Source organism: Puma concolor, chromosome D2, assembly GCF_028749965.1.
Source record: "Puma concolor isolate L17-30 chromosome D2, mPumCon1.1.hap2, whole genome shotgun sequence".
NCBI classification, from domain to species: domain Eukaryota; kingdom Metazoa; phylum Chordata; class Mammalia; order Carnivora; family Felidae; genus Puma; species Puma concolor.
The window spans coordinates 82,744,390-82,770,147 of record NC_141677.1 but is presented as its reverse complement, the minus strand read 5'-3'; the positions used below and the strand labels follow the sequence as shown (position 1 = coordinate 82,770,147).

Here is a 25,758-nt window from a genome sequence, read left to right as displayed (position 1 = left end):
GTCACAAATTACCTGATGAACAAACTGACTCTTGGTTACGAGTGACAGAAAACCAACTAAAGCCTGCTTATGTTGAACAGCGATTTTTTTTTTTCTATTTCCCAAACTGGAAAGTCTTGGGGCATGTTCCTGGCTTCAGCCATGATAGGCTCCATCCGGGGACTCGACCAATGTCCTCAAGGTTGGCATTTGTTCTCTACATCTCTTAGCGCCTTCCTGTTAGCTTTGTTTTGAGAGAGCCCTTAAGTTCATAGTGGTAAGATGACTGCCAACAACTCCAGTCTTGTAGCCCCTTCTCTGCAACGCCAGCTGCAGACGTTCTCATCCTCTGCGAAGTATGAGTCCTCAGACTGAGTCTCTGCAAACTAATTTGGGTCATGGGTCTACATTGGGAATGATCAGTGTAACCAGAAGCAGGGAATAGGTGACGAATAAAGCCTGGGCCGTATGTTCACCTTTGGCATGGGGAGGAGGAGATCGTCAACCATAATCCCAAAGACTGAACGGGAGAGTGGTGATTCCCCAAAAGAACCCTGGGTTCTGGGACTGTGTGAGAGGAGAATGGAAGAGAAGCAGGAAAAAATGGCAAGTGTCTACTCAACTGTATAAATGCATCTCTGCGATTGTCCCAGATGAGGCTTCATGACAGCTGACGTACATCATTCTTGGGCTGATAAGTGATGAGGTCTGACCTTCAGCTATGGATATAATATTAAAAGGACATCAACATGTCACAGCTGTTATTTTCGGTTGCTAACTATGAGGTGATAATACTTCTTATCTGAGAAGAGATGTTCCAGTGTCCCCCCATTATAAAGTACACCAGGCATCGGTCACTTTGCAGAGGGTATTTTTGAACTTCTAGGCTATGGTTCGAGGGCATTTCCTCACATAGAAAGTTAACATTTGGAAAAAGTAGTCAAAATAGCGCTTACTCAACACCCAAATTAATTTTAAACCATGACTGTATACAAGCCCACTTTTATACTCTCCGTTAAAAATGCTAAGTCAATCAGTAGTGAAAGTAAGATTTCACTACTGGGGGTGTTTAAAGTAGTCAAGGAAAGAGTCTGTGTTGTTGTCAAGTTTCCTTGACTTCAGTAGTATAAATTTACACGTAAATTTAGGAGGGGCTTAAAAGGGGTTGGGAAGGCGGGGTAAAATCCTCCATGCTTCAGGGATGAGATCCAGCAAGAGGAATGAGGCTTGCAACAATCACGTGACTGGTTTCCCCTCTCATGCCAGATTTTAAATTTGCACAGATAGGGAAGCTAAAGAGTAAGCTTCAAAACTCCAAAAGATAGAAAGGAACCTCTTCTACAGTCTTTCAGGGTCTATAAGGACCTCCAGACTCTCCATCAGAAGCCTAGGAGAGTCACTCTCAAGGCATAGGCACTCACTGGAGGTGGGCTGGGTATTATTAAGAGTGCAACCCAGCCTTGACTCAGCTCAACTTCCAAGCAGGTTAGGGACTGATTTCATTGGTCCAACCTGCCCTCTCCCTGGTGAAAAATATCATCTGGAGCCTCGGTGGTACTTTCATATACAATAGCTGTCATGAAATAAAAATTGACTAGACATGCAAAAAGAAGCCATAAATTGTGACTGACAATCAGAAAACAAAAACAAATAATAAAAGCAGTGTAATGAATGATCCAGATACTAGAATTAGTTGAGAAGGACTTAAAAATAATTAGGATTGGTATGGTTTAAAAAAGAAAAAGCTAAAAATGGAGAAAAATATGTAGAGATTCAAGAGTTTGGAGTATACAAAACAAATGGACATCCTTTGACTGAATAAACGACTATCTAAAATATTCATTGGAAAGTTTAACAGCAGAATGCAAACAGAGGAAGTTAAGAATAACGGACTTGAAGACAGAGCAATACAAGAAAATAAAACACGGATAAAGACAAACGGAAAGAAAATAACTTAGCATATGGAACAGCCAAAAGTCCAACTTGCATGTATGAAGTTTCCCACAAGGAAAGGAGAGAGAGGTTGGGGCAGAAGCATCCTCTAAAGAAATAACGGCTGAGAATTTTTCAGAAGTGATGAGAATCAGCCCATACTTGCCAGAAGCTCAATCAAGCTTAGTTCCAATGAAGATAAATACAAAGTAAAGCCCATAGGACTGTTGAAAATTAAAGTGCAAGAAAATCTTTCAAACATCCAGAGGGGGAAAAAAAAAGACTTTCAAAGGAGCAAAATTAAGACTTTCATTTGACTTTGAATGGAAATATGCTAGCAAGAAGAAAATGAGAAGACATCTTGAAAGGGCAGATGTGAGCTATCAGGAAAAAGCTGTTATGATTATCCCCATGTAAATTGTTGTGTGGACATATTTTCTTGGGAAAACATTTAGGAGTGAAGTTCTCATTTCAAATGGAAATTCCGATTTCTAAGACGTCGTCACACTGGATTCCAAAGTGGTTGCACCATTTTGCTTTCCCACCAGCGGTGTGCATGCGTCCTGTTGATCCAGTTCTCACCAACACTTGGTATTCTCAGTCTTTTTAATTGCAGTCATTCTAATGGATGAATATTTGTACCTCATTGTGGTTTTCGTTCCTTAATATCTAATGGAACTGACCATTTTTGTATATACTTGTTGGCCGTTCAAGTATATTTTTGAGGGAATGCTAGGTAGATGTTTGTTCGGAGTGTTTTGCCCATTTTTAACTGGGTTGTTTATACTCCTCTTGGGTGGTAGCAGTTCTTTTTTTTTTTTTTTTTAATTTTTTTTTTCAACGTTTATTTATTTTTGGGACAGAGAGAGACAGAGCATGAACGGGGGAGGGGCAGAGAGAGAGGGAGACACAGAATCGGAAACAGGCTCCAGGCTCTGAGCCATCAGCCCAGAGCCTGACGCGGGGCTCGAACTCACGGACCGCGAGATCATGACCTGTCTGAAGTCGGACGCCTAACCGACTGTGCCACCCAGGCGCCCCGGGTGGTAGCAGTTCTTTACGTGTCCTGGATACAAAATCTTTGCATTGCAAGTATTTTCTCACACCCTGTGAGACAATCTGTTTTCTTAATGATGTCTTTCAAGGAGAAGAATTGTTAAAAATTGAAACCCAATTTATCAAATAATAGTATTTCACTTTCCATGGTCTGTCATTTTCCATCCTTTCACTTTCACCTGTCTTTATCTTTATATTTAAAGTCGACTTCTTGCTGACAGCATCTAGTTAAGTCCTGCTTCTTTCAGTCTGACCACCTCTGCCTCTTATTGTAACAGTTGCTATTTATTTTCTACTTCTCCATTTGGTTTTATGCTTATTTTTCCTACTTTGTTTTAGATTAGTGTAGAGTTTTGGCATGTTTTTGTGTGTGTGTGTGTGTGTGTGTTCCATGTTTCTACACGGTTGGTTTCTTAGTTCTTTGTCTTCATTTGTTTATTGTCTTATTTATTCATTTTTGGCGTTTATGTGAAACAGAGTCTTTCTCACAGTTCTGAACCACAGAAGACAAAAAAATGAGTTCGGTGTCTGTTTTCTCAATTCTCCCAAGAATGGTGCATAACCAGCACCACTCTCAGTGTAGAGGAGAGAAGTGAATTCATCCCGGATAATGGATATCTGACGGCATTACAACTTAATCTCTGGAGGAAGTGTGATTGAGAAAACCTGTGGAATTACTAATATACATCTTTAATGTACTTATAGTCTGTTGTCTAATATTATACCATGGTGGGAGAATGAAGTCTATCTTTAGTCTAGGGTCTTCACCCTCCTGTGAACAAGCCAATTTGAAGTATAATGTAAGGTGATCGCCTAGTTAGGAGAAGCAAGGTGAGGCATTATGTTGCAGTTAATTAAGGAACACCAGCCACCACGGGTAAAGATGCTTTGCTGAGCACCATGAGTCTGTCTCAAAGTGTGTGTGTGTGTGTGTGTGTGTGTGTGTGTGTGTGTGTAGAGGCCAGTACTCAAACTTCTTGTTTCCTTGTCCTGCTGGATAGAAATAATCTCCCTTTCCCATGTTCCCTGGTTTTGCTTAAACCGTTATACCTTACCTCAGAATGTTCCCAAAAACTAGGAATAGGGTAAGACCTTAATTGTCCTGAGTATCTTAAGCAGAAGGTGCTGTATGTGGATTTTCTCGTCTTAGGGAAGAATTTAATGACCTGTCTTGGGAAACAACCTGGGACCCTTGTATCAGCTGTCACATTACTCTTTCTAATCAGATTTCTACAGTTATGTAACTCTTGCCACTAATCAAGACTAATTTAATAAGGGGGAAAATGAGAGTTTTGCTTAGAAAATCTGCCCAAAGATGTTTGCCCTTTTCCAAAAACAATGACAACAGCTTCTCTTCTGTTAGGGACATATATAGGTTAGTATGAGCAACTGGAAAGACCAAAAGGTTGAAAAGCACACCGTGATGAATGGGGATTTGATCAAGCAACATGTGAAAAGGAATCTCTATGTTGCCTGATGCAGCAGTGGTCCCCTTGTGCTTAACCATTAATTTCACGTATGTAAAAGTGCTTCGCACATCAAATATAAGAAATTATCAAATCAGCCCCCCTTCCCACACCCCTATGTCTGCCACACATCAGTGCCCTCCCGGGCCCTCAGTTTTTCTACTCTGCTCTGTCATTGGCTTATATTCTCCATTTATCCTTAAGCGCCAGCCTGCTCCACTGGTGTGTCCCCCCCTCCCTCCCTCCTCTCTTGTATCGATCACTCTTTTCCTAGCCTTACAGCCAGTGCATTCAACTAGTAGAATAAGGAAGTTATGAGGATTTCATTGCATTGAGACTCAAAAATACAGTTCAGACATTTACAATTCTGGAAAGATTGTTCCTTGGTAATGGTGTGTGTTGCCTATTTAAAAACCTTTCTCTTTGTTTCTAAAAGTCACTTTTTAAAAAAATTTTTTTAAGGTTTATTCATTTTTCAGAGACAGAGCATGAGTGGGGGAGGGGCAGAAAGAGAGGGAGACATAGAATCCAAAGCAGGCTCCAGGTTCCGAGCTGTCAGCACAGAGCCCGACGCGGGGCCCCAAACTCCCGGATGGCAAGATCACGACCCGAGTGGAAGTCGGACACTCAACCGATCAAGCCACCCAGGCACCCCTAAAAGTCGCTTTTCATTGGTGATTTATAATTGAGTATAACAGGATTCTCTTCATTGGTGGTTTCCTTTTTAAAAACAACTGAATACAAACTGACTTTAGACAGGAGACAACTGTGCTTTTACTTATACTGGTAGAGATCATTTCAAACTCTTAAGACCTCTTCTGCCCTCCTGTTCCTCAGGCCTCTCTACTCATTGTCCTAAGTGTCCTCATGCAAGGGGTAAATTCTTCCCGTCTATCTGCATTCTTTTTCATTAAAATAATTTCTGTTTGTGCTAAAACTCATTCGTCATCCTCAAAATATCATAAAAGGCCAATTATTTTCTAAAAAAATGCTGACTTTCTATCTTCAGCCCAAAGTCCATGAGATTGCATGCAAAAGGAAGACGGGTCCAGAAGCACATCTGTGATCACAATAACAAGTTAGTGAGGATTTCATCTGAGCCCCCATCTTATAGAAAGATAGTCTGTAGGCTGGAGGCTGTGCTTGCCGAGTTTGGCACAGAAACAAACCTGGTGAGACAGCATGAAGAGTTTGGAAAGATGAAAGCATGTGGGGGTCGGGTTTGAAGAACAATAAAAGAATTAAGCCAAATGATTATTTGATTTAAGCATCAGTATTGGATGACCCTGAGAATCCCTCTGGAGAACACACTGCAGATTGCTGCTTCTCTGGAGAATGTTGAAATTTTAGATAAGGCCAGGATGTTTTTGCACACGATTTGTACTTGAAATTTTTCTTAAGTGGCTCAAGCTGTCCCATGGTCATGATACGTGGCATCCACGTATGTTCCTTAAATTTGAACTAGATTAAGTGATTAGGCCCGGGTCACAGAGTATGAATGAGGATTAAAGAGGCAGAGTATTAACTATTCCTTGAAATTAGGAAAGACCACAGTGTTTGCAAAAGGCGATGTCATCTACGTGGATGAGAGGAGACTCGACCAATGTGTTTTCCTCTTCTGAGGGTTTCTCAGTGAACCCATGGCGGCCCCTGGCTTTCTGTTGCTCAGGATTAAATACAAACTTCTGATGATTGCCCTCAAATCTTCCTGCCAAATGGTCACACCCTACCAGTCTTGATCTGAAAAAAATACACCTCCCCCTCCCAAAATCCACTGTTCCAGCCATATCAACCACCCGACTCCTCATCCCCCCCCCCTTCCTTTTGGCTGTCTCCAAGGATTTGCACATTTGACTCAGAAACATGAAAGTTTTCCTTCCTCCCTCCCCAGCACGCCCTCATGAGACCTGAAGACTGTCTCTTACAGAAAACCTCCCCGGATTAAATACGTATCAGTCTCTTTTCCAACGTTACCGTCATTTCTAGGGCCGTGTGAAACTACATTCACACTGATGTAGATTGAATGTAGCTATATTTTGGTCAGCTTTCTCCCATTCAAAGGTGGTCTTAAAAATACGTAACACATCTGTCTACATATTTAAATAAAATAATGAGAAAGAGTGCTATGTAGTCGAGGAGTTTGTTAGTGCTTACTAAGTTATAGACTGTCTGGTTAAATACTGCTATTTCTGAAGAAAAATATAATACCCGGGCTTCTCAACTGTGGCACTGTTAACATTTTGGACAGGGGAAGTCTTTGGTGGGAGGCAGGGGCTGTGCTGTCCTGTGCTTTCTGGGATGTTCAGCAGCATCTCTGGTTTCTACCACCCCTCACCTAGTCATGACAACCAAAATTGTCCTGAGACATTGCCACATGTCCTCTGGGGACAGAATCACCCCAGGTCCATAACCATGGATTTCAACCTACCTGCTGAAGCAGTTGCTTGTTTTTGAATACTGGGTTTTTATCCAACAGATGGAGAGGGAAAGACTTGTTGACAGGAAACCTTTGGGCCCCCTCAGAAGTTGGCCCTTTTCGTCACGCTGAGGTTGTGGACCCTCATGAAATATGCCAGCAGCCTCTGTATGTGAGCAGCAAGCACCTTCTGTGCAGATGTGTGAGAAGAATTGTTCACGCAACCTGCAGAGACTGTTAGGTCAGGGCTTTAAAAAGTTATTTTTATTTGTCTGTTTAGAGTTTGATTCTCTAGTCAGGTCAGTTTTTTGTGTTTCCTATTAATAAAATGTGAGATGCTTTATTAATATGTTCTGTAGTAACTAAAATCAGAGTCTACGTTATTAGTAGAACCACTGAAGTGGAACGTCAGTGTTCTAAACGTGTGTGTCGACCAAATATTATATATAAACATGTGATCGATCATTGCTCTATAAAGATGATCTTCCCCTCCGAGTTGTGATACAGATATGTGCAGAAGCTATTGCCTGGGTCAAGGGGGGGTAACTCTTAGCTCAGAGCTACTGAAGTGGTAACGGGGAGCGGGAAGGGGCCCCAGTGACAGCAGAAGCACTGACCTTCTCGGCTGTATCACCACAACACCGTGCCAAGGTTAATGGGGTGGGATGGGGTCAGGCAGGCGGAGGGAAGCAGCAGTCTCCTTCTTTCTTCTCTAGGCCACCTTGGACCTGACCTCAGCTCTCGGCCAGAGCGAGGGGACAGCAGCTGTAGATGGTGCGTAGCATTCAATGGTTAGAGATCCTAGCAAAATTCCTCCAGTCCCGGAATGCAGCATGCTGACGTCTGAAATAGAAGACTGCACGTTTCACGAATAAATTCAGAATATTTTATACAACAAAGGCCTGGAGAATAGGAAACAGAGTTAAAGGGAATAATCTGAAGTTGGTAAAGAGAGTAACAGTGATGGAGGGATAGGAGAGAAAAAAGCCGTGTGTTAACAGCAATAAAATATCAGAAGAGCATGCATAAATTCCAGGTAACATTCATCTCTGTGCTATTTTTTATTAATAGTCAGGGTTGTTTTGTAAAAAAAAATATGTATATTTGTGCCAAAAAAATAGAACCAGAGTTCAGCTCTGCCAGTAACGAGCCTGGTGACCTTGAGCAAGTTGCCGAATTTCCCGGAGGGTTTCTTCTTCATCCATAAAGTGGGCGTCTTTATCTCTGTGGTCCTTGTGCCTGCACAGTGCATGGCATATAATAGACTCTCTGTAGGTTTGTTGAATGAACACGTGAAAACAAAGAAACAGGTGCAGCCAAAAGACGTCTGGACTCTATCTCTAGTGATGCTGTTCTAAACAGTAACACCCAGGGCTGGGGTCATGGGGCTTCTTCCACTTGAATAATGTGTCACTAGAAGTGACAGCGATCGGAAGTGGACATGAGCAACGTGTAAACTCCTACGTGCTCGTTGACCGGGTTATAGATACTTCCTCTCTCTCTTGTTATTGTTGCAAACTGCCTTTAATTTTCATTTAAAGTTTCCCACCTTTAACTCTTATCTAAATCTTATTTAACTCTTACCTCTTCATTTCTTCCTGCATCTCCAAGTAACCGTCAAGGGTAAATTTTCCTTTCACCTGAAGAAAAGCCCCGAGTATTCCTTTAATGCACTCTGTTGCGTTTGAATTTTCTCAATTTTTATCCATCTAAAAATATCTTTATTTCACTTTCAATTTTGAAGGCTATTTCATGAGATATAGAACTTTGGGTGGAAACTATTTTCTTTAAGCATTATTATATATTCCGTTGTTTTCTGTGATATCATCTGGCAATTATCGTTGCTCCTTTTAAAATACTATATTTTTTCTTCATCTCAGTTTTTCAGAAATTTTACTAGGTTAAGATGCAGTGTTTCTTTTTATTTGTAGTGCTTTGGATGCATGGTGTTTTTTAAAATGTGGGTCTTGATGTCTTTTGCCAATTTTGGGAAATTCCTCATTATGTGTTATTCAAATATTGCTTCCACTGTGTTTCCTCCTGTCTCATTTTCTGTGTCTCTGATTGCACACGCACAGACCTTTCACCAGATCTTGTGTGTCTCCTTAGCCCCTTTCTCAAGAGCTTCATCCCTTTGTCCCTTCATACGTTAGTCCTGCATATTTTCTTCTGACCTGTTTTCCACTCTACCATTTCTCTCTACAGCTGTGTTGAAACTGCTGCAGAACCTGTTCATTGAGTTATACTTTCCAACTGTAGAATATTCAGGGGGCTCTAGTTCTTTCCTGAAAGGCTTGTTTTTTAATTCTCTGAACCTATTAAGCATCATAGCTTTAATGCCTGTTTCTGTTGGTTCCATTAGCTGAATCTCCTATACATCAGTTTCTCTTTCCCGTTGTTTCTTCTGCTTTTTGCTGTCTTCTTCTTGGTGTCCACTTAGTCCTGGTTATTTTATGTGTCAGACATTGTGTATGAATGTGTAAAATAGTTTGAGACACTGGATATGACTTACGTCTAAACTGGGGCACTCGTGATCAGGAACTGAGCTGGTTTCAATCTCTGTGAGGATTAGTCTACTTCTGACTCACCCTTTCTCCTAGAGTGTAGCATTTCAGAATCCCAACCCAAAGTCCACAGTCAAGGGGTTTATCAGTACCACCTTGTAGCAGACTCTGATATCCTTTCTTTGTCCCCTTCACCCTGGTGAATCTGGTGGAGATTCTGCTCAGGTTTCAACCTCTCAACTGCTTCTTCAGACGCCCAAGGTGGAAAAGTCAACCTCCAATTCTGGTATCACACCATGGGTTTCCTTTTTCTACCTGGGTAATGGTCCCATAATTCTTTATTACTTTGGAAACTCTATGTTGTCTTTAAATAGAATTTATATATATTTTGCCCACCTTTTCTAGTTGTTTTCAGTGGGGGGACGAGTCCAAATTATTCAGAGCATCGTCATCAGAATCAGAACCTCCCTATTCTCATTCTAGCAACTTAATAACTTTGTAATATCATTTCCTGTGGTTCCGGTGTCATTTTTGTAGCTGTTCCCCTGGGGTAAACATGTAGGTGTTTTCTGACTTTTCGACATGAACTATGCGAAGTGTCTTTCAGTTTCTATTTGTGCCTACTTTGCTGGTTATTTCATTTAGATTAATTCTTAGGAGAGGAATTATTGAATCAAATATATGTATAATTTAGAGAAGTATTATAACTATTTCCAGATTGCTCCAGGGAAGGCTGTACCAATTTACACTTGTACCAGCTGTGCATGAAAGTGCCCATTTCTTGGCACTTCACCAACACTGGAATATCCTACTTTAATAAGCCTGGCACAGCCCCAAATAGCTACCAGGTTAGGCAAAGAGTTATGGCTCTTAAAGTTCTCAGTAATTTGAAACAATGGGTCAAAAGTCATAAAAATAAATCGGTAAGTAAAATAACAAGGCCTGCGTTTCAAAAAAAAAAAATAATAAGCAGGTCTAGGATAATAGCCATTGATAGGATAAAGGGGGCGGGATCTTGGTAGATGAAAAGTCAATGGAATCCTGGGCCAAATTTATAGTCCTTGAAGGTACAGATCAAGGAGGAGAAGGAGTCTCACTGAACTCTAAATTAGGTGTCTTGTATCTGAAATAATGCAACCACGGCTGGGTTTTAAGAACCTGATCCACTTGACATGGTTCCAGAATAGGGTCCCAGAATGGTGAATGGTCTATAACCGTACCAGGTAGAAAGGAGTGGAAGGGACAGGGGTGTGTAGTTCCCACAAAAGATGTATTTGGGGGAGGGACTGATGACTTTGCATGACTTTGAAAATGTAGTTCTTTTCAACAGCATATTCAAAATCAAGGAAAAAGAGGTTACCTACCAAGCATTTTATTTTAAAAAAATATTCTGGTGCACATTTCCCGAGAGATCCCATCAACAGGAATGGATATGAGCCTGCTGTTCTCTCCAGCCACTGCCTCTCGTGAAACCTGCCTGCCAGCACTTTGAATTGTTTCTCGCAGACAGGGTGTGTAGATGCCTGATTTCGCCACAGAGCACGTGCACGTGTCCCTATTGTTCAGTGCGTCATCACAGTGCTTTATTTTTACCTTTTATTGTCAGACGAAGAGAGATTGGCTTGCCTTCTGTCTTCTCCACAGTCCATGTTTTCGTTTTGTTTTCCTTCCTTCCTTCCTTCCTTCCTTCCTTCCTTCCTTCCCTTCTTCCCTCCCTCCCTCCTTCCTTCCTTCCTTCCTTCCTTCCTTCCTTCCTTCCTTCCTTCCTTCCTTCCTTCCCTCCCTCCCTCCCTCCCTCCCTCCTTCCTTCCTTCCTTCCTTCCTTCCTTCCTTCCTCCCTCCCTCCCTCCCTCCCTTCCTCCCTTCCAGAGAGAAAGCATGAGCAGGGGAGAGGGGCAGAGAGAAAGAATTGTAATCAGGCTCCATGCTCAGCATGAGCTTGATCCCACGACCCTGGGATCATGACCTGAGCTGAAATTGAGGGTAGGACGCTCAACTGACTGAGCCATCCAGATGCCCCCATTTTTTCTTTACAAGCAGCACCCTTCTTGGATAGGCAAAAAAAAAAAAAAAAAAGTACACGTGGAATGAGGGCAGGAGTCTGTGTATGCTTTTGTGAGGAGGGAGAGACTCCTTTAGAATTCTTGCAAAGGGATTTATTAGCCCTTCTTTTCTTGGAAAACTATGGTGGACCATTTGGATGAGGTTCTTGTGAATAATTCTTTTTTCCTAACAGCTCCAACGGAAGAATGGCAGTATATATGTGTGTCCGTGTATTTTGATGTTCTGTTTTGTTAACAAGATGGAAACTGGATTGTAAGAATGGAGATTTTTTGCTGGATCGGAGGGCAAAAATATAATTGCAGACCAAAGAGATGGAGGTAGGCTCAGTACGAATGTCTACGTAGTGTACCCCTTACTGTCAGTCACGCTAAGTGCCTCCCACGTGCTAGCCCTGCCCAGATACGGACATAAACCATGCCTCTTGATCCTCCCGGCTGGTATTACTATGATTTATAGGCAAGGAAACTGGAGCTCGGAGAGGCTAACTAGGACTAAGTCACAGAGGTAGGTAGTCATGGGGCTTGGGTTTGACCTCAGGTCTGTGTGAGCCTGGCTTACTGGGGGAGCTGAGGAGGCTGTAATGAAAAAGTGAGTTCTAGTTCAGTGTGAAGCTGCTGGTGGGCTTAACTGATCACTTCCCTTTATCTTCCACTAAGTAGATTTCCTATTTATCAGAATTAGCAGGAAAACCTTAATTTAAACCTTATGACCGTGCAGCAAGTTATATATTTCCTTATTTCAGTGCACCTTAAGGTAAGACACTGGTTTATACTTAAGAAAAAGACACACACACACACACACACACACACACACACACACACACACACACAATTTTGTTTGTACCAAATTTCTTCTAACCAGTAACTCATCTGAAATCTTTTCTGAGCTATTTTCTGGGGTACCAATAAGAGATTTTTCAGCAGGGTTTCAGGTATCCCTGTATGACATCCTGTCTCTAGAAAATAATGGGATTTTGGCTTTCCTTGGTTAAAAATCTTGTAGGTCAGTCATAAATTATTCATACTCCATGTGCTTGGTCTGTTAGCTGAGTTGTCTTCTTTTTTTCTCTTTTACTTTTTGTCAAGTCAACATTACTTAGTTTTAAAGTCCAGGTAAATTGACTCTTTGTCCAGTTTTGCACAGTTGTTGTTCGTAGAAATGTAGCCACTCCGTCCACTTCCCGTAGGACCGGGAACGAGCCCCTTGTGCGCTCTTGGCTGTCATCCCAAAGGCAAAGCCATGGCCAGTGTCAGTGGTGGAAGGGAAGGCACAGGACTGACTGTGAAGTTCAGTTTCATATCCACTTGAAGGCAGCCAGTATTGTCCTTGTAGAAACCCTACAGTTTCCACAGTGGCCCTTTTCAGTGCCGTCTTCCATGGTTTAGTTTAAGACAGGCTAGTCCAGGGAGGCCCAAAACAGGCTAAGGATTTGGTGATGCTTCCTCAAAGACTGTTTTCTGTATCAAGGATGAGATTAAATGCCTAACTCTGGCAACACAGCATCAATGGCAAAATAGCCAATATATTCATTTGTTCAGCAAAACAAGATATGGTAATGAATTTGAGCTTTGTAGCCAAGGGCAAAATTTGGTTAGCAGGACAGACGGCCTGTACTTAAGTCATGTAAATAATTGGTGAAGGAATGCGTGAGCAATATTTTCTAAATGTATCGATCAAGGTAATCAAAGCAATAAGCATTGGTTTTGTGCTTCGTACCTACAAGAAGGCGGTGCCTGAGGCATCTTGATGGGGTTTCAAAGTTGGCTCAGGCTTCAAGGAGCTTATAGTTCTGTGATCATAAAGCCAGGGGACAGAACCAACTCTACCCCCGGCAGAATGTGGATGTATGGCTTCAAGCGTAGAGAGGAGAGTTCTACCTAAGCCACCAAGCGGGGAGCATCTCAGGGACCCTAAGGGATGGGGCGCAGCTCACAAAGTAGCAGGGAAGGTGAGAGAAGGAAAGGTGTGCTCACCCCATCCTTCTGTGTATGTTTAAAGTCATCCTATTTCTGTCCTCATCCTTTTTAACTTTAGACAAGAGATTCCGTTGAACTTGAATGCCACCAGGAGCCAGGCTGGTGTTATGAACGAGTGAGGCTGGCCGGGCGTAAGATGGTCCGTTACCGCTGCCCTGCAGCCGCTATGGGCAGACCCACTAGGTGGGGGCCGGGAGAGCTGGCAGCTTCTGTTCCATCTTGGCCGATCGTTACCACCCGATGGGCAAGCCCAGGGTTGCCGGTTTCCTCCTGTTTTTCCCCGCTGAGAACTCCGCGTCCAGATTTGTCTGAGGATTCTCCTGACTCTTCATGTTAGCAACTGAATCAGCCTGACGGCACTAGGTGCGTGCACTTGGGGCCAAACCGTCGATGGTTGCAGGCCGAGGGGGCCTCACGAATTGCCACCCTGGGAAACCACACTGCGTCCTAGCACAGCGGTGCTGAAAACGTGGTCCCTGCACCAGCTGCATCATCACCACCCGGGAACTTGCTAGAATCACAGATGCCTGGGCTTCATCCCGGGTCTGCTGAGTAAGAAACTCTGTGATGGGCCCTACAGTCCGTGTTCCAGCAAGCCCTCCAGGTGGTTTTGGGGCTCAGTCAGGTTCGAGCATGTTGTTTTGTTTACATTTTTTATTGGCTGAGGAAAAAAAAAGAGAAGAATGATATCTGATGATACGTAAAATGATATGAAAGTCGCGTTTCAGTTTCCATAAATAAGGTTTTCCTGGCCATAGCCGTGCTGGTTCATTTACCTTTTGTTTCTGGCTGTCCTTGCATTGCACGGGCAAAGTGTGAGCGTCAGGACAGGGGCCATAGCTGACACTATTTATTCTCTAAAATATATATTGTTTATCATCTGGCCCTTTGCAGAAAACGTCGGCCTGCTCCGACACTGTGAGTGGGGGGTGAAGGGAGACTGGGCAGACTCGGGAGTTGGGGACGCCGGGGAACCTCCGTGTCACGCCCAGGCCGGAGGAGAGAAGTATAATTGAGCCCCGCAGCCAGGGAGCAGTGAGGGGGACCGGCTGTCGTGAGAGCCTGCAGAGCAGGTGGGGACCACGCAGCAGACACAGGCAGAGCCGCAGAGCTGCTCTAGGGGAAGAATCCAGAGCTGGACCACTAACTCAACATGGGGCCGAGAGGAAGGAAGGAGGCAGATGACGGTGTGACTTTTGAGGCTGACGATGACACTAGAGATACGAAGCGGGGGGTGGAGGGGTCACTTGAGGGAGTGTTCTTGGCAGGGGAGATGCGAGGCGTGAGTTGAGTTTTAACCTGCACGTTAGGGTTGCCGATAAGATATTCGTCGGACGTGACCTGGGGGGCATTTGCAACCCATGTGAGGCTCAAGAGAAGGAGCGGAGTTAGGGATTTGTAATCGGGAATCTTCAGCGCAGAGGACAAAGTCTGCCGTGTCACTAGATGTATGACTGGTTGGTTTCCCTAATATTTTAACAGGAAGAGAGTTGGACTCGAACTTTCCTTCAGCAAAGGGTACGAGTCGAGGCCCTCTTTGTCCCAGACGGAGCCAGGCTGAAGACAGAAAACGATACCCTCGAGGGGTATCAAGTCCTGCCTGCCTCGGGAAGTGAGGGTCTGTGTGGTGGCCCTGGGAGGCCACCTGAGTCCCTGGTTCGCTCTCCTTGAGTCCTTGGTCACTGGGCTGCACCATCCGGGCCCCTAGCCTGTCCCCGCCTTCCTTCTCCTGACTGGGAGGAGCTCCCGCTCCAGCCGTGTTCCTTCCGGTGCTCCCCTTTACTCCCGATTCTGAGGCTCAGACACCCCAAGAAACCACATGAGAGGCCAAACGACGGGAAGCGCTGATGACAGTCACGCTCGAAACACGAATTCCCTGACGTCTCTGTGAAGCTTCTAGCGTGAGTTTTCATGGAGGGTTTAGAGCGTGTTTCATAAAAAGTTGGCAATTAGCTGTAATTCTGTTTGTATTAGAAAAACGTGTTTGCACTGGGCTTCAGTTAATACACAGTGACTTGACAGTGGCTCCAATCGATAGCAGGATTACTTTTTAAAGGGCTTATTATATCCTGTTAATGTTTATTTCGAAGAGATTACAGTGATGCTTTATAAATGGCCCTTAGTGAACATATGAGCGGGATATTCTCTCTGGAAGACAGCTTGGATGCAAACAAACTAGCAACTCACGCCGTTAGCTTCTTCCGAATGACAGTTCTGAAATGGTGTTGGAGGCAAATATGGTACACGAATGTTTCCAGACATCAAATTAGTTAGACAAATGAACTTTGAATTGAAAAGCCAAGCTTTCCAGTTAATAAACACAGTGCGTGTTTTTTTACGGCTGTGTCTTTTAAGACGACGCAAGTCATTCCCCAAAAAGCAATGCTCTGTGCTGTTTTCTAATATCCGGCCACTGATTATAGCAGTAAGCAAACCTCAGGAAGTATTTCCTTCAGTATATGTCACGTCACAATGAAGCGCATTCGCCATCTTGTACGGTAGCCACGTGGGTCTCACAGACTCTTCCCTTCCTTCTACGGTACTGATCAGACAGGGGTAAGATCTTCTTCCGTATGGAAGGGAAGAGCTAGGCGCCTTCAGCCATCTCCCCAAGATAGGCCTCCAATTAATGAATGTATGATGTTTCTTTTTTATTTTTTTTTATTTATTTTTTTTTTAATTTTTTTTTCCAACGTTTATTTATTTTGGGACAGAGAGAGACAGAGCATGAATGAGGGAGGGGCAGAGAGAGAGGGAGACACAGAATCGGAAACAGGCTCCAGGCTCTGAGCCATCGGCCCAGAGCCTGACGCGGGGCTCGAACTCACGGACCGCGAGATCGTGACCTGGCTGAAGTCGGACGCTTAACCGACTGCGCCACCCAGGCGCCCCTGATGTTTCTTTTTTAAAACTTGTTAACTTGAAAATTATTATGCTTATTTCGATCTAAATACAGAAAACCTCAAAGAATAGCTGTCTGGGTACGTGGCAATAAATAATAAGCGAAGTGGCGGCTTCACCTGTGATTGGATTTCTAGCACTGAAATGCGTGTTCATTTCATCACGCATGATGGTTTCCAAACAGACGTTATCCCATTTGAACCTCCTGGCAATCGCTCCTGATTATATCAGTGTTGTGTTGCTGCCATGACCAGCAGCCTCTGGTTGTGTCCTGTGCTTCAGACCTCACCAGGGTAAAATCAAGCTGTTCACAGGGCTGCCTTTTTTGGGGGATCTGTTTCTATTTCGTTTGAGATGTTGACGGAATTCTGCCCTTTGAGGTCGGAGGGCCAGGTAGCAGTGTTCTTGCTGGCTGTGAGTTGATGGCCATTCCCAGCTTCTAGCAGCCGCTGCGTGCCACATCTCTCTGACCCCAGCGATGAAGTATTTTCTGCTTTAAGGACCCTCATCATTACATTGAGTCCATTTGAAGAATCCAAGATCATCTTCCTGTTTCAAAGCCCTGCCTTTAATCACACGTGTCAAGTCCCCTCTTCCAACTAAAGCCGCGTGTTCGCCGATTCCAGGCATCGGTACAAAGACATCTTTGAGGACCCATTACGTTATTCTGCTGACCACACTGAGAGACGGGAAAAGTGCAGTTAGCCCTGTTTCCCCGGTGAGGAAACTGAGGCCCAGCAGAGTTAAGTGGCCTCCGGCCCACAGTTTTGCGATCTGAGTGGCGGCATCCAGCCAGTCTGTGGACAGATGCCCAGCCTGAGTTCCCCACACCCCTTCCAGGGCACAGCCTCCTCAGTGGAAAAACACTCATTTCCAAGATGAAATTAAGTAGTTCATTTTTTAATTTAAAATTATGATTCCTTTGCAATCAGAAGAGGAGAAACTGTTGCAGGTGCACAAACTTCCAATTTAGGATGCCCTTCAGAGAAAGGCTTTATGATGTCCTTCCAGGGTGCCGGAGCTGGTGTGACAATGCTAACATGAATCTGGGCCCTGGTACCCAGCCAAGGCCTTGTCCACACGTCAGCATCCTTCATCCCAAGACCTGTTTTATGGAGGTGCAGCCCACACTGACATTCACCGGAAGCCATTTCCTTGTGCGCAGGGTGGGGGACAGTCGTGCGAGTCGTTCGGGTACATGGCTGATGGCAGAGTCCCATCGTAGCCACTGGCTTCCTGCCTTCCGTGCCCTGACGCTCCTGAGCCTCCAGCAGGCAGCCAGGCGCAAAGGTAAGGTTCTCTCTCCTTCCTTCCAATAACGATGTCCGAAGGCAGAGAGGCTGGGAGACAGCGGAGACCTGAGGACATGGCGCCACACCCAGGTGGGGCCTGGTGTCCCCTGGGCCCTGGTCACAGGCCAGTTGCAGCAACGTGATCTCACCAGCATGGCACCTGCTCCCAGGCCTCCATGCCACCACACCGTCTTGTCCCCAGGCCACCGTGTCAACATACAGTCCTGTCCCCAGGCCACCGTGTCACCATGTGTCCAGGGTACGGTTCCCCAAGCCAGGGGCAGTTAATAACCAGTAAGCGGTAAAATGGGCCTTCCTCAATTTTCTCCTACCCTGACCTTCCGCATCCGGACGTGGCTCTGATCTCTGGTCGTCCCTACCACCCCCCACCCTGCCGGTCTGCCCCGTGTTTCACATTGATTTACACTCCCCCACATGCCCTCCTCCTCCTGCCACCCACTCTGCACCTCTCTGCCCTGTTTTAGATTCTTTATCACTGAGGTCCAAAGAAACTGAGCAGGAGGGACAGGGGATGCTGGGAGCCAGGCTGGGAGCGGGGAGTCCCTGGACGTTTTTATCAGTCCCAAGAATAGATGTGAAGAATTCAGCTTCCGGCAAGCCCTTCCCACCCTCTTTAAAGGAACAGAACACAAGTTATTATCCTAATGCGGTGTCAGGGGGGTCCTCTGTGTGGTCACTTGTGTCCACGGTGGACATCAGCTTCCAGGGTTGAGGCAGGCAGCCCGTCGAGGGCAGAGGGAGAGACTGTCGCCTTCTGCCCGGGGACAGATCCAACTGGGGAGGAGAGTCCCGATGTCCCTTTCATGCCCCCTGAGTTGACACTTATGGCTTCGGGGTTTCTTCACTACCCCCTCAGACAGCCTTCCTTCTGCCATCTCTGCCAGGCTTTGTACCTGATTCCATCATCCCACAGATGTTTCTAGGTGCTCCTGTTCTGGTGCTGGGAATAGAAGGGGGAACAAGGCAGAAAAATTGCCCACCCGCCCCGCCAAGTTTCTGTTTTACTAGGAGATGATAGACAGTCAACAAGTGAAATGAACACGCCCATAAGTGATCACAACACAGGAAGTCCACGAGGCAGGCCAGGACCTGGGATTGTGAGTTCACAGCCCCACTGACGTGGGGGGCGGGGGGCTTCTCTGAGGCAGTGACGTCCAGGCTGAGACCTGGAAGTGGAGCCCAGGGAGGACCTGTAGGAAGAGGCTCAGCAGGTGGAGAGGCCTGGAAGCTGGCTGGAGCCTGGCCAGCCCAGTGGTGGTGAGCAGAGTCCAGACCCCGCACGGTGCAAAGGCCGTGGCTTTATTCTGGGTACAACGGGCCACCATTGAAGGGTTTTAAGAGAGAGTGTGGTCACTGGGCTGGTCCTGGTGGAGAGGGAGCGTTGGTCTTTCCCACCTTCCTCTTTGGAATGGAAGGAGGCGCCGTAAAATAAAAATTGAACTTGAGATGCGGTAAGTTCGAGAAACCTGCATCGTGGCGTTTTCCAGATTGCTTTCTGTCAAGTCATGTTGTCACTGTCCTCTTACAACCCAACGGTGAGGTCCAGGAGGGGGCAGATGATTGCCTCTGCTTCAGAATCGGCCCTTGTCCCCAGCCAGACGCCGGGCACAGGGGACTACAGACCCCTTGCGTACGGATGCCCGGAGCGGGGACCGGCATCATTTCAGTGGATCAATAAGGCTCGTAAGATGGTTTGGGTGTATCGCTGACGTCATCTAAAATGAAAATCGAAACCTTTTGCTGCAAACTTAAGCATTAGTGATCAGTCCAGCAGCAACAGGATAAAGAGCTTGAACTCTGAGCATCACCCACGCCAGAGGCGCGCGAGGTTGTGACTTTTTGTGGCGGGAAGGGAGGAGGAGGCTGCAAATCTGCAAACCCCGTCACGTCACAGACGCACATTAAGAAGAATCTGTGCTAAAAATAATCCAACATTTTAACCCACGAAAACCTTAAAAATGACATTGCCTGTATTTCCAAAGCGGATTTTACCTGAGATTAATATGCGCCATTCAGCACATTTTAACAAGGTGTTTGCTAAGGTCAGTTTCCATCAGGGGGAAAAAAAAAAAGATCAATGACTCATGAGTAAACATTATCATCATTTATGTAATAAGTAAACGGCCCCAAGTCACGCATCCCCCCCCCGCCCCATTATGGCACTGTAATGCCTTCACCCCTTCCTCTGTGATTCTGCGGTTAATTCGATTCCGTCCTCTCGCAGGCCACGGTGTGCGTATCTTCCCAGCTGTGGAACCAGCCCACTAATATTAAAGTGGTAATCAAGATTGCCTCTAAATATTCATAGCAATAAATGACTCCCTCGTGCCCCATGAATGCCAGGGCTGTCGTCTGAAGCATTTGTGTAGTGCTGGAGAGGGATCGAGTTATTTCACAGTCCCTCAAATGCAGTATTTTAATACTGTCATCCTGCTTGAAAAATTAGATTCCTCTGTGCCTCCAGTAACAACGGTTGAGATAAGTGAGTTTGGGTCAGAACCGACCATCCTCGGGGCACCTGGGCGGCTCAGTGGGTGAAGCGTCCGACTTTGGCGCAGGTCATGATCTCACGGTGTGTGGATTTGAGCCCCGCGTCGGGCTCTGTGCTGACAGCTCAGAGCCTGGAGCCTGCTTCGGATTCCGTGTCTCCCAATCTGTCTCTGCCCCTTCCCCGCTCGCGCTGTCTCTCAAAAATGAATAAATGTAAAAAAAACAAAAACAAAAACAATTAAACAAAAAAGAACTGACCATCCTCTTTGAAAGGGTAACCTAGAAGCCAGGATGGGAGAGGACTTGGCTATTGACCCTACGTTGGATACTTTCTTTCATGCGATTCTCTTCCTTCCGGTGTCTCCCTGCCATCTTATTTTTTTTTTTAATCACTAAAAATTGGCTATTTTTTAAGGACATAGACACACCAAGGAGATGATGCTGTGTGTCACCCCGTCCATCAGAGAAAAAGCAGTCAGTGGCTTCCCTGCATCCATGGAAAGCTACATTTATTGCTGAGATATTTTGTATCCACCACGGGTGAAGTAATTTAAATTCAAGTTTGGGTGAGCTCCCAATCACGCAGGTAAAAGAAAGGCAGCACAGCGTGGATAATGCCAACGAGGAAGAAACTGTAGCTAATCAGCAAGTCACTTTTAGGCATCTGTTCATATTAACAGTTAAGTACAGTGTGCTGGGCAGGTGCACTGTGGTTGACCTCAGAGAGAGAATAGGGCAACAGTGAGGGTTCCAGAGATGACTTCTCTCCCTCTCCCTCTCCCTCTCCCTCTCCCTCTCCCTCTCCCTCTCCCTCTCCCTCTCCCTCTCCCTCTCCCTCTCCCTCCCTCTCCCCAACCGTCCCCCGCCCACTCTCTATAAAATAAAAAATAAAATAAAAACATTTTATTTATTTAAAAAAAATTTTTTTACGTTTATTTTTGAGACAGAGAGAGAGCGTGAAGGGGGGAGGGGTCAGAGAGAGGGAGACACAGAATCTGAAACAGGCTCCAGGCTCCGAGCAGTCAGCACAGAGCCCGACGCGGGGCTCGAACTCACGGACCGTGAGAACATTTTAAATTCTCCTGGTGAGAAATGCCCGTGGATACGTAAAACCAGGGCGGTGTTGTTCTGGCTGGCGCCTTACTTTGCAGAACTACCCGAGCACAGCGTGTGGGGGAGCCGCCCAATTTCCGTGAGGAATTTACAAGAAGAAGGGCCTCAGAAGAAACCAAACCCGCAGACACCTTGACCTTGACCTTGGACCTCAAGCTTCCAGGACTGTGCGAAAATAAATTTCTGTCGGTTAAGCCACATGGTCTGTGGTACTTTGTTACGGCCACTTTCACAAACTGATACAGGGGGCTTCTAAGATATTGGCAGTATTTTGACTTTGCAGCTGCGGGGTAGGCACCCGAATAACTATTTTATTCTTTTAACATTGTAGTGGTGCATTTTATATACCCATTTGGATATGCTCTTCCCAATTAGAAAAGTAGAATTACGGGGACCATCAAAACATTTCTGGCCCCTACTGATTAGCATCGAACTGATTTATTCAGCAAATGTAGTTCTCGAAGCATTCAATAAAAGACACAGTTCCATTAGGGTAATCAATATATCATTTTTCAGAAAAGGGATGCTGTATTTAACCAGCACTAAGTTCATTATCTCCAGTGCATAAAAATCAAAAGAAAATGGAATGAATACATGCTTTTAAGCTAAGCAATCTAATGCATTTAGTGGTTTTGCATGAAAATAGCTCTCTGTTCTTTTTCCCCATTGATTTCTCCTGTATCATCATCTCAACTAAAATGTACACATAAAGATCTTTTTTTTTTTTTTTTTTTTGCCTCCCTAGGGAAAAATGTATTCATCTGAAAGATGTTGACATAGGAATGTTATCACAGCTCCTGTAGAGCCTTCATGTGGAATTAGTATAAATGTTAATGTTGAAGCTAGTTAAATTTGGGAGAAGTAAAAAAGTGGGACTGCAAACATATTACTTTTATTCACAAATATAATTGTCAGATTTGACCTTTAAAATATGATGCATGTGTCAATGTCTTAGGCAAAGACAATTTATAATTAAAGTAACTAAGTTATTGACACATACACATATATTAGATACATGCCAATAGACATACATACATATGCTGGGGACACGTTGACAAAATATTGAGACGTATTTTTGTTCCAATATTTTATTGTAAACATAACTAATAATTCCATTTTCTGAGATAAGTACACATTGCAAGCCCTGGAGAGCACATTCTATGCATATTTGTAATTAAATCTCAGTGTCAGAAAATATAGGAGCATTTAGGCAAAAATCCCCGTGACAGATTCAAGAGCAAATCCAGGACTTACAAGCACTTTTACACACTGTATTAAAATCTAAAGAAGTGGGGGCGCCTGGGTGGCGCAGTCGGTTGAGCGTCCGACTTCAGCCAGGTCACGATCTCGCAGTCCATGAGTTCGAGCCCCGCGTCAGGCTCTGGGCTGATGGCTCAGAGCCTGGAGCCTGTTTCCGATTCTGTGTCTCCCTCTCTCTCTGCCCCTCCCCCATTCATGCTCTGTCTCTCTCTGTCCCAAAAATAAATAAAAACGTTGAAAAAAAAAATAAAAAAAAAAAATCTAAAGAAGTGACGTGTGTTTAATGTTGCATAAGATTGGAATAGGAATACTAACTTTAAAAGTTCAGCAAACGGGTGCCTGGGTGGCTCAGTCAGTTAAGCATCTGACTTCGGCTCAGGTCTGACCTCATAGGTTTGTAGGTTCAAGCTCCGCATCAGGCTCGACAGCTCGGAGCCTGGAGCCTGCTTCCGAGTCTGTGTCTCCCTCTCTCTCTGCCCCTCCCCTAGTCTCATGCTCTCTCTCTCTCTCTCTCTCTCTCTCTCAAAAATAAATTAAAAAAAAATTAAAAGTCCAGCAAACACTCAGAAATCCATACGATTCTTATGAACAGCAGATAGTGTCAAAACACATCAGTTAAGACATGTAATTTTTACATCGCTAGATGTTTGTTTCATCATTAGCTGGAATGAATCTGTACAAAACAAGGTCTGTTTAAACCCAGAAAATATATATAAGCATTTCATTTACATGGAAATTTACCACTTTAACTCTCAAGCTTAAGTAACTTCTTCAAAAATGGTATCACTCATAGGGGCGCCTGGGTGGCGCAGTCGGTTAAGTGTCCGACTTCAGCCAGGTCACAATCTCACGGTCCGTGAGTTCGAGCCCCGCGTCGGGCTCTGGGCTGATGGCTCAGAGCCTGGAGCCTGTTTCCGATTCTGTGTCTCCCTCTCTCTCTGCCCCTCCCCCGTTCATGCTCTGTCTCTCTCTGTCCCAAAAATAAATAAACGTTGAAAAAAAAAAATTTAAAAAAAAAATGGTATCACTCATCAATTAAAATCGAGAAGAGCTTTCTTAATGTGCACTGAAACAAACAAAAACACTTGGGGTTGCACCTAATTATATCCCCTGAGGCACCAATATTTACAATCATCTATTGCTTGGGCAGCAATTGAATGATGCAAATTTTAGGTCTTTATTACTGACTCAGAGATGCTCAATGAAGACGGAAATGTCCGTGGACTTTTTGTCAAGGTAGGAACGTTCTCTTGCTCTGCTGTCCAGTGGTGGCAGTGACTAGCCACATCTTGCTGCTAAGTCTAAAATGTGTCCAGTGAAGGGGCGCCTGGGTGGTTCAGTCCATCAAGCGTCCGGCTTCGGCTCAGGTCATGATCTCGTGGTTCACGAGTTCGAGCCCCGCGTCCTGCTCTATGCTGACAGCTCGGAGCCTGGAGCCCGCTTCGGGTTCTGTGTCTCCCTCTCTCTCTGCGCCCCTCCCCTGCTCACATTCTGTCTCTCTCTCTCTCTCTCTCTCTCTCGCTCGCTCGCTCAAAAATAAACATTAAAATTTTTTTAAAAATGTAAATGAGTCCAGTGAGACTGATAAACTGATTTTTAAATTTTATTTCAGTTAATTTACATTTAAATACGTATGTGGCTAATGGTGACCATATTCGAAGTAGGAAACTACCCACATGTGCCAAGGGCAGCCCTGAAAATAAAGTTACGTATTGTTTCACCCTTTATGATGCTATCCTAGTCACATGGCACTAGTGAATGCATGTTTTAACCTTTTCCCAAAACTCGAGTGTTTTGTTTCATTTTGACTCATGTTGGATGCTGGAACTTAGAATCCATTTTCTCCTGTAACATAGTAACATGTGGTTAGTTAATCCACAGTGTAGATGAAATGCTGTGTTGTAAGAGCAGCCTTTTGAAATCTGGAGTTATGATAGGGCCTTTTAAAACTGGAATATTAGACAGCGTGCCTGGGTGGCTCAGTCGGTTAAGCGTCCAACTCATGCTCAGGTCTCACGGTTTGTGGGTTTGAGCCCCGCGTCGGGCTCTGTGCTGACAGCTCAGAGCCTGGAGCCTGCTTCGGATTCTGTGTCTCCTTCTCTCTCTGCCCCTCCCCCATGTGAGCTCGGTCTCTCTCTGTGACATAATACATAAATAAATGTTAAAAATTTTTTTAAAACAACATTGATGGCGCGCCTGGTTGGCTCAGTTGGTTGGGTGTCTGACTCTTGATTTTGGCTCAAGTCATGATCTCAGGGCCATGGGATTGGGACCTATATAGGGCTCCATGCTGAACATGGAACCTGCTTAAGATTCATTCATTCATTCATTCTCTCTCTCTCTCTCTCTCTCTCCCTCACTCCCCCAGCCCCTCTCCCCATTCACTCTGTCTCTATAAAATTAAATTAAAGAATTTTAAATTCTCCCAGTGAGAAATGCCCCATGGCTATGTAAACCCCCCATTTGAGACATGCTGGCCTAGATAAAGGGGAGTTGGAAGTGACTGTACCAGAATCTCTAAGGGTGCACAGCAGGAAAGGGAGCACAGAGGGGCTTCATAGAATACCTTTGAGTTAGCAAATAAATTTTGATTTGGGTAAGGACTTTGAATGGTTGGGCTCAAAAGTAGGAGTGTGGCACACGTGACCGCCCTGGGTTGGCAGGGCATGGGTTAAGGGACACTGTCATACAGGTGCGTTCTCAGGGCAAGGCAAGAAACTCATTGGGATTTCTGGGACACAACAGAGAACATAGGTGCCTGCCCCCCACTGATAGATGGGCACACGTGAACTGGGTTTCCTGGAGCCTAGAGAAGGAGAGTGTCTGCCTCGTAAGAAGAAGAGGTTGGCAGAGATGTGTGCCCTATTCATTGATTCCTTCCTTCACCAACTATTAATTGGGCTTCTTTTATTTCTCTGGTGCTTTTGTGGACATAATAAGTAAGAGGAAGTCAACATACTGAGTTATCGCAAGGAGGAAGGAAGTTCTTCCTTACGGGGAGGGAAAGGGCAGGAGGCTAGAAGAAAGCCTACCGGGGAAGATGGGCTTGCAATGAGATTGAGGAGTGAGGTAAGATTTCCTCAACTTGCCGGCGTTTAAGCCGGAACTGAGTAGAATAGCTGAGGGGAAGCGTTCCAAGCGGCGGGAACAGCATGCACGAAGATGAGCCCTGCAGAGGAGCTCGGTGTGTCTGAGGAGCTGGCAAGGCCAGTGCGGTGACAGCCAGGTGGTTGAGGAGAGCCATACAGACCCTGAAGTCCCAGCGCCAGTGCGGGCTCATTGCAAAAG

General features: G+C 45.0%; 1 protein-coding gene across 1 annotated transcript in view; it reads left to right on the top strand.

Annotated features, from left to right (window-relative positions):
• ADAM12 (ADAM metallopeptidase domain 12) overlaps positions 1–25,758 on the top strand; it is a 353,237-nt gene that overhangs the window by 66,314 nt on the left and 261,165 nt on the right. The gene's annotated exons all lie outside the window — the stretch shown is intronic.